The sequence below is a fragment of the Schistocerca cancellata genome, chromosome 8 (assembly GCF_023864275.1).
Source record: "Schistocerca cancellata isolate TAMUIC-IGC-003103 chromosome 8, iqSchCanc2.1, whole genome shotgun sequence".
NCBI lineage: Eukaryota > Metazoa > Arthropoda > Insecta > Orthoptera > Acrididae > Schistocerca > Schistocerca cancellata.
Genome location: NC_064633.1, coordinates 560,644,578 through 560,653,963, shown reverse-complemented (window position 1 = coordinate 560,653,963; position 9,386 = coordinate 560,644,578).

Here is a 9,386-nt window from a genome sequence, read left to right as displayed (position 1 = left end):
TATTCAGAGATATGTGAACAGGCTGAATACTGCGCAGCACTCGGCAACGCCTATGTAAGACAACAAGTGTCTGGCGCAGTTGTTAGATCGGTTCTCCTGCTACAGTGGCAGGTTATCGAGATTTAAATGAGTTTCAACGTAGTGTTATAGTCGGCGCACGAGCGAAGGGACACAGTATCTCCGAGGTAGCGATGAAGTGGTGATTTTCACGTACGATAATTTCACGAGTGAACCGTGGATATCAGGAATTCGGTAAAACATCAAATCTCCGACATCGCTGCGGTCGGGGGAAGATCCTGCAAGAACGAGACCAACGACTTCTGAAGAGAATCGTTCAACGTGACGGAAGTGCAACCCTTCCGCAGATTGCTGCAGATTTCAGTGATGGGCCAACAACAAGTGTCAGTGTGCGAACCATTCAGTGTAACATCATCGATACGGGCCTTCGGAGCTGAAGGTCCACTCGTGTACTCTTTATGACTGCACGACACAAAGCTTTATGCCTCGCCTCGACCCATTAACACCGACATTGGACTGTTGATGACTGGAAACATGTTGCCTGGTCGGACGAGTCTCGTTTTAAATTTTATCGAGCGGATGGGCGTGTATGGGTATGGAGACAGCCTCATGAATCCATGGACCCTGCATGTCAACAGGGGACCGTTCATGCTGGTGGAGTCTCTGTAATGGTGTGGGGTGTACGAAGTTGGAGTGATATGGGACCCCTGACACGTCTAGATACGACTGACAGGTGACACGTACGTGAGCATCCCGCCTGATTATCTGCATCCACTCATGTCCATTGTGCATTCCGGCGGACTTGGGCAATTCCAGCAGGACAATGCGACACCCCACATGTCCAGAATTGCTACAGAGTGGCTCCAGGAACACTCTTCTGAGTTTAAACACTTCTACTGGCCACTGAACTCCCCAGAAATGAACTTATAATAAGCAAGCGATCGCCCTCTTGAGTCAGTTCACGGCGTCCACCTTGTATAAATCGGTTCGCTGGGAAATTACCTTCCTTGTGGTCAACAATGCGGCCATGACAGATCTCTTCGGGTTGGATGCTTTCTGGGCTTTTGGTTTCACCATTGACGACAATGTTCATCTGGTGTCTACCCAGGTTCCGTTCCCGGCAGACGATATCTTGTGCTCGGAATTCCAGGACCTCTTCTCACCGGGTGTCGGCTGTGCTCAAGATTTTCATGCTCACTTCAGCTGAAACCGTCTGCCCACCCGAAGTACTTCTGGGCCCAGGAGGTTCCCCGCGCCCTCCAGCAGCCTCTTCAACAAGAAATGGACCATCTCACCGTGGAGGCAGTCGTCACTCTGGTCCGTTGCAGTCCGTGGGCGACACCCTTGGTCGTCCTCAAAAGACCAGATGGGCGTCTCCGAGTTTGTGGCGACTTCAAGGCTACACTTAACCCTCAGCTACAGGATGAAGACTATCCCCTCCCGCATCCTGAGGACCTGTTCTTCATGCTCGCAGGGGGTCAATTTTCTCAAAGATCGATCTTGCCAAGGCCTATCTCCAAATTCCTTAGATAAGCCTTCTACTCACCTGGCCGTTGTCAACACCCCGTTTGGGCTGTTCTGGTTGAACCGCCTTATGTATGGCATCGCTAGTGCGTCGGCCATCTTTCAGCTTTACTTAGAACAGCTCTGTCGGTATATGCCAGGTTGTATAAACTACCTCGAAGGCATCATCGTCACCGGCCGTACAGCGGATGAACATCTCAGTCTTCTGCGACAGTTGTTCCTACACCTGCGGACTGCGGGCCCAAAATGCAACTTTGCTAATTGCTCCTTTTTTTAACCTGCTATTTCCTACCTAGGTCACATCATTTCCCGCCATGCCATATCGCCTACCTTCTACCATATCGCCACTATAACAGCTCTTCCTCGTCTCCGTGACGTCCACCAATTGCGGTCTTTCCTGGATAAAATTGTTTACTATCGAACGTTCATTCCCTCCACCGCCCACATTGCAGCGCCCCTCCATTGCCTATGCCGAAAGAACGTGCCTTTACTGCTACGGACACAGTTCGAATCCTGCCTCGGGCATGGATGTGTGTGATGTCCTCGGGTTAGTTAGGTTTAATTAGTTCTAAGTTCTAGGCGACTGATGACCTCAGAAGTTAAGTCGCATAGTGCTCAGAGCCATTTGAACCATTTTTTTAAGGTGCCTTTCCATTGGTCCCTGTCTTGTGAATCGGCTTTCCAAACCTTAAAGCGGAGGTTACACTCTGCGGAGCGTCTCATGCTGTATAACCACTCTCTTCCTCCCTTTTTGCCTACGGATGTCTCAGACTATGGTGTTGGTGTTGGAGCCGTCTACCCAATGGATCAGAACGCCTAGTGGCGTACATATCTAAATCCATTAACGAGGTCCAATGCAAATATTCTCAAATTGAGAATCCACCGTGTTTGCCTGTACCAAATTCCTCCTCTACCTTTATGGTAGGTCTTTTCGCTTCATCACTGACCATAAGCCCCTCATTGCCTTATTTTCTACTTCAGCCCAGTTACCCACGAAGACTTCCCAATACCTGCAGAGATGGGCTTTATTCCTTTCTCGTTTTAGGTACACCATTCATTTCTGGCCCACCTCCCAACTTGCCAACGCTGATACGTTGTCTTGCCTCCCCTCCGGCATACGATTCGTTGGACCTCCTAATTTTTTAGGTCGATGACGACATACAAGATGCGTTGGCTCCATTGCCAGTCACCACTGAGAGGGTGGCCGCAGTGACGACCACCGGTCTCCTCCTCCAGCTGGTGCGCCGCTATGTTCTCCGCGGCTGGCAGACACTTCGTCCATCTTGCGCCCTGGCTGACCTCTGATTCTTTTTCTCCATCCACCAGCAGCTGGTGGCCTTCGACAGGGTGCTCGTCCATGCAGAAAATGACGCCATCGTACCAACTTCCCTGTGGTCCCGAATTCTCCACGTCTTACATCAAGATCACTGGGGTATTGCCCGAACGAAAACCCATGTCTTTTGGGTAGGCATGACAGCGGACGTGAAGCACATGGCTCGCAGTTGTCAGCAGTGTACCCAGGCCTTTCCCACACCATCCTTGCTGGCTTCTTCCCTCCCATGGGAACGCATCTACGTGGATTTTAGAGGTGTCTTCCTCGGCACTTACTGGCTACTCATCACGGATGCCTACTCCCACTTCCCTTTCATTATCCGATGCTCCTCTATCACCACAGAGAATACCATCATGGCCCTGACAAAAATATTTTCCATTGAAGGCCTTCCCGTCTCCTTCGTATCAGAAAACGGCCGAAATTTCGCAGTCATGAGTTCACCAAATTCTGTCACGATAATGGTATCCACCACGTCTTTACCCCTCCTTTCCATGCCCAATCCAATGGAGAGGCGGAGCGCCTGGTTTGCTCTATAAAACTCAGATGAAGAAGAACATGGAGGACTGTTCCCCAGAAGAAGCTCTTACGTTATTTCTCAGTATCTACAGGGCTACACTGGTGAGTGACAAGAGTCCAGCCAAACTGCTCCATGGTCGCCAACCTCGGACCCTCCTCCATCTCCTCCTGCTACAGGTCAGACCCTGCGCCCTACCAGGCGCTTCCCAATATTCATCAAGCTCCAAAGTTTGCGCTCACGGTTTCGGGCCCCAGCCCAGCTGGCTTCCGGGGGTCGTTATCTGGCCCCGTGGTCAACAACTGTTCGACGAACGACTGGACGACAGGGTGGTTTCGCTTCACTGCAACCAACTGTGTCCTCATTTCCTCAAGCAGCTGCAGCCCCAAACACTGGCTCCTCTCTCTCTCCCATCGCCGGTCCCTTCCTTGGGGCCTATGTTGATGCCCTCTCCTCAGTTGGTGGCTGGTATTCCTTCAGATAGCCACCAGACTAGTTCCGCTACTCCGAACCCGGGACAGCTCCAGGACCTTCCCCTGAACCCACTTCCCGGCCACTCTTCGGCGCCGCCTCGGTTGGACGACGCAGTGCCACTTGCCCAGCCCGACGTCGCCTCACAACCACTACCGCCGCGGCGTTCCAGTCGCCTCGCGCGGGAAACGGCACCCTTCTCTCCGGCGGACGCGTTCCACCGCCTCTTTCAGGACTTAGCTGCAGATCAGCCTACGGCACCGGGCTATATTGGTACTCTCTCCCCCGCGGTCACCCGTGCCACAACAGCTTTTCCAAGGGGGGAGGGGTATTATACAGGAGCCAAGGTAGCCCCTTAGGGCCGGCAACCCATATAACACCACGGAGCACGAGGTTGTCTATGCCCAAAGGCGTACCCAAAAGCACCATGGTAAACACCGGTTATTTACACACAAGATAACGGAAACAGACATTCCGTGCACTACTTCCTGATGGGGGAGCTCGAGCCACGGCCTGCAGGAAGTATCACTACGCCGAAATCTGATGGCTGGAGACAGCTATTTAGGGGCTAGAACCAGGCCCGAAGTTTAGTTCATGCCGGATGCTGTCCTCGTGTACTGCAACCGTCGAAGATAAAGTCTTCGTCTCGGAATTGGACTGTTACTAGTCTGTGAGTGTGTTACCACGAACCTTTGTGGAAAATAAGAAGTGAACTTTTGTTTGCCTCAATTAGGAGACTTTTTTCGTTATTGTTGCCTTTCGTTTGTATGTTCAGTCCTCAACCTTGTGAACTTAGATCAATAAAAGTTGTGGTGTGAAAAATTGCCAATTGTCAGTCACCACAGGACTGAAACCATGAAACATGGACGATAAACAGTTTAGACAAAAAGATAGAGCCGAGCGGTTCTAGGCGCTTCAGTCCGGAACCGCACGGCCGCTACGATCGCAGGGTCTAATCCTGCCTTGGGCATGGATGTGTGAGATGTTCTTAGGTTAGTTAGGTTTAAGTAGTTCTAAGTCTAGGGGACTGATGACCCCAGATGTTAATTCCCATAGTGCTTAGAGCCATTTGAACCATTTCAACAAAAAGATAATACATAGAAGCTTTTGAAACATGGCGCTACAAAAGAATGCTGAAGATTAGATCGGTAGCTCACGGAACTAATGAGGAAATACTGAATAGTATTGGGGAAAAGAGAATTTTGTGGTACAACCTGACTAGAAGGAGGGGTCGCTTGGTGGTAAACATCATGAGATCATCAATTTAGTACTTGGCGTAAGCGTGTTGGGTAAAAATCGTAGAGGGGGATGAAGAGATGAATACAATAAGCAGATTCAAAGGATTGTACGTTGCAGTAGTTACTCGGAGTTGAAGAGGCTTGCGCGGGATAGAGTAGCATGGACAGCTGCGTACGACTAGTCTTCGGACCTAACAGCACAACATCAACCACGGGACAGAAACATCAATGAGTTAAGCTGAATACGGTGTAGCTGAAGAAACTCGTGCACAGAAACAACATCCACAGAAACATCGCTAAACATTTGAAGGGTGGAAATCGGAAACGTTCTAAATGCCATGTTTTCACAAAACGTGTTTCCGTTGTGTTGCGTTTTCGGTACTCCGCTGTACGTCTCTAGACTGGCTCCAGGTGCCAAACCATGGAAAAAGTCATTCAAACATGAGTTACTAAATGGCGGAGCAGTTTTTGTTGGCTGCAGTTCTACTAGCCAGAATCTTAACACTGTAGTTCTGTAGTCGTATTATCACAAATAATTCCTTATGCCTCAGTATTACTGGAGCTTTCAACAAATCTTTCATGTTGTCGAGAACTGACATTTTTGATACCGTGAGTGTGTACAAAATACAAGCGGATTCTTAGAAACAAGAAAACAGCAACCATTTATTCTCAGGATTACTAACACAAACGGCGCTGTTACTGGTTTAGAACCGCAAGAATCATCTTCAGACGTCTGTTTACGTTAGTATTACGTTTATTGTTTCTTACATTATTTGTGGGGAAAAAACAGCCGACAGCTAATGTTAACAGCAACATACATAATGTAAAAGTGAATGGCCAGGTGAAGGAAGATGAGCCTGTCGGTTCGAAGCCAGTAATGGCGCCGTTTGTATTGATGATAACTGACAGTGGGTCGTAGCTGTTTTCTTCTTTGCAGTAATCAGCCTAAAAAAACTTTCTTATAGGCGCTTAGAATCAGCGTGTTTCGTGGTATGGCACTTCGAACGTTCCTAATGAAGTGTTTATTTTCTAATTTGTCTCACTATTTTTTGCCGTGATGTGGGATGGCGGGTTGGAGCTTCCGTTATCTCGTCTCTGTTTTCACCTACAATTTCAAGAGTTTGTAGATTTCTTTGATTAATACCGAGAAAGTAGCCTAAAATGTGATACTCGTAACCTACATTCCACTTGTCCACATTTCAGCTCGCCTCGGTTGGAAAATAATATCATATTCGCTACGTTGCTAGAAATAAGGAGAGAATGGCGATGAGTTACAAAGTTCGCTATTTTAAATACTCACGTGTATTCAGAAAATCTAGTTTCACACGCACAGATGTTTTTATAAATCATATCAGTGTGCAATACGCCACTCAGCAATAAACGCAGCTCAGCGCCTAACTCTCTCAACATTCCAATATACGTAACTTACTATTCCGAAAATAATGGTTTAAGGTACAGTTCGTGCTTGCCTAAAAATTTCAATAGTCATTCACCACGTGGTTTTGTATCACGATAGGTGACCTCTAATTTATAATAGAAACGAACGTGGCTTTTCAAACATTATAATTCACTCAAAAGTTCACTTTTCGCAGTTCCGTGAAGTTTCTCACATCAGTAAAAATGTCCGCACACGGCTAACCAACGGTTCGCGTTCCCGGTTGTAGATTGCACCCACTGTTCGGCACTGACGGCGATACACAACGTCTGCGAAAGACACTGAGCGAATGATTCATTAGCAACTTAGGTACCCCTCGGTAGCACTCGGAGCGGACGGCTACACGGAACACTGGCGCCTACAACACTGGCGCACCTTACTCAGTTCTCAAAAGGCACCCTATCTGCATAATAAATGATTATTTTATTGCTCTTGTAATTTTTCCTATTGTAAGTCTGTATTAGAAGAACGTCTCCTCTTAATTTAATTGGGTTTTTAGGTCAAAAGCTGTATTTATTTAAAAATCTCGAAAAGAAATGAAGATCATTTCATCCTCTATATCACACTTCTATGTCAAAATACATGTATTCTGCAAATTTCAGCTCTTTTTCCTGTCGGCTGTAAAAATTACGAAACACGTCGGTTTTTGCGGAAACTACTCATTCGATGCTTTTTCAAACTTAGTATTTTTTACATCTACATCATACTGCACTATTCTATGAACAAATTATTAAATTCTAATGTTATTTATTTTCTTTGTTATATAGTTGTGCAATGCTTTGTATGCCTGTCCACGGCCAAGGCGCGATCAGTATGACTTTAAGACAGGGAGGGAAGAGTATGGGAACTCCCTCTTTCTCTCCCCCTCTAGCTCGCCACTATGCAGCCAGATGCGCTTGCTTTCCCACAGCGAGTAGCATAATTCTGTGGTATCAAAACACGGCTTCAGGTTTTTTACACAAACCGGCTATGCACAGAGATACATTGCTTTTTTTTTATTTCTCCTGACATGTGCAGATCTGACCACGGTGTATCTGTCCGCCACCTCTTTCTTGCCGAGTTTCGCCTTCACGACTTGTGTGCCGGCGGCTCGCACTCGCAGGGCCGAGAGTTCCCAACGAGGCTGAAGAAGCACCCACACGATACTAACAAAAGGGCGGTGGGTGGCCACCGTAACAGAGAAGGACATGCATCGGCTCCTGTTCGAAATAACGTTAAGATTTGTTTTCTACACGTCGGCTCCTGAAGTCGAAGTGTGAGGTGAGTCAACGTTTCACAAAGTTTCCTATCGCAGCTGGCTCTGTCTCCTGCTGATACCCTCTTTTCTTATTTCATCTTTCCATTCACATTTTCCATAAACATAGTCAATCTTGAGTGGTTGTATATATTTACGATCACACAAAAACAGTTTTTATTTTACATGTTTCCTGTAAGGATTATGATACTTAGTTCCTTTCGAAGGCTACACGTAGTTTATCCATATTTTTGACAAATTTGGTTCAAACCTTTCAAATGGCTCTGAGCACTATGGGACTTAACATCTGAGGTTATCAGTCCCCTAGAACTTAGAACTATACTACTGGCCATTACAATTGCTACACCAAGAAGAAATGCAGATGATAAACGGGTATCCATTGGTCAAATAAATTATACTAGAACTGACATGTGATTATATTTTCACGCAATTTGGGTGCATAGATCCTGAGGAATCAGTACCCACAACAACCACCTCTGGCCGTAATAACGTCCTTGATACGCCTGGGCATTGAGTCAAACAGAGCTTGGATGGCGTATACAGGTACAGCTGCCCATGCAGCTTCAACACGATATCGCAGTTCATGAAGAGTAGTGATTGGCGTATTGTGACGAGCCACTTGCTAGGCCACCATTGACCAGACGCTTTCAATTGGTGAGAGATCTGGAGGATGTGCTCGCCAGGGCCGCAGTCGAACATTTTCTGTATCCAGAAAGGCCTGTACAGGACCTGCAAGATGTGGTCGTGCATTATCCTGCTGAAATGTAGGGTTTCGAGGGATCGAATGAAGGGTAGAGCCACGGGTCGTAACAGATCTGAAATGTAACGTCCACTGATCACAGTGCCGTCAATGCGAACAAGAGGTGACCGAGACGTGTAACCAATGGCACCCCATACCATCACGCCGGGTGATACGCCAGTATGGCGATGACGAATACCCGCTTCCAATGTGCGTTCACCGCGATGTCGCCAAACACGGATGCGACCATCATGATGCCCTAAACAGAACCTGGATTCATCCGAAAAAATGATGTTTTGGCATTCGTGCACCTAGGTTCGTCGTTGAGTACACAACGCAGGCGCCCCTGTCTGTGATGCAGCGTCAAGGGTAACCGCAGCCATGGTCACCGAGCTGATAGTCCATGCTGCTGAAATCGTCGTCGAACTGTTCGTGCAGATGGCTGTTCTCTTGCAAACGTGCATCCCTGCTGACTCAGGGATGGAGACGTGGCTGCACGATCCGTTACAGCCATTCGGATATAATGCCTGTCATCTCGACTGCTAGTGATACGAGGCCGTTGGGATCCAGCACGGCGTTCCATATTACCCTCCTGAACCCACCGATTCCATATTCTGCTAACAGTCATTGTATGTCGACCAACGCGAGCAGCAGTGTCGCCATACGATAAACCGCAATCGCGATATTCTACAATCCAACCTTTATCAAAGTCGGAAACGTGATGGTACACATTTCTCCTCCTTACAGGAGGCATCACAACAACGTTTCACCAGGCAAAGCCGGTCAACTGCTGTTTGTGTATGAGAAATCGGTTGGAAACTTTCCTCATGTCAGCACGATGTAGGTGTCGCCACCGGCG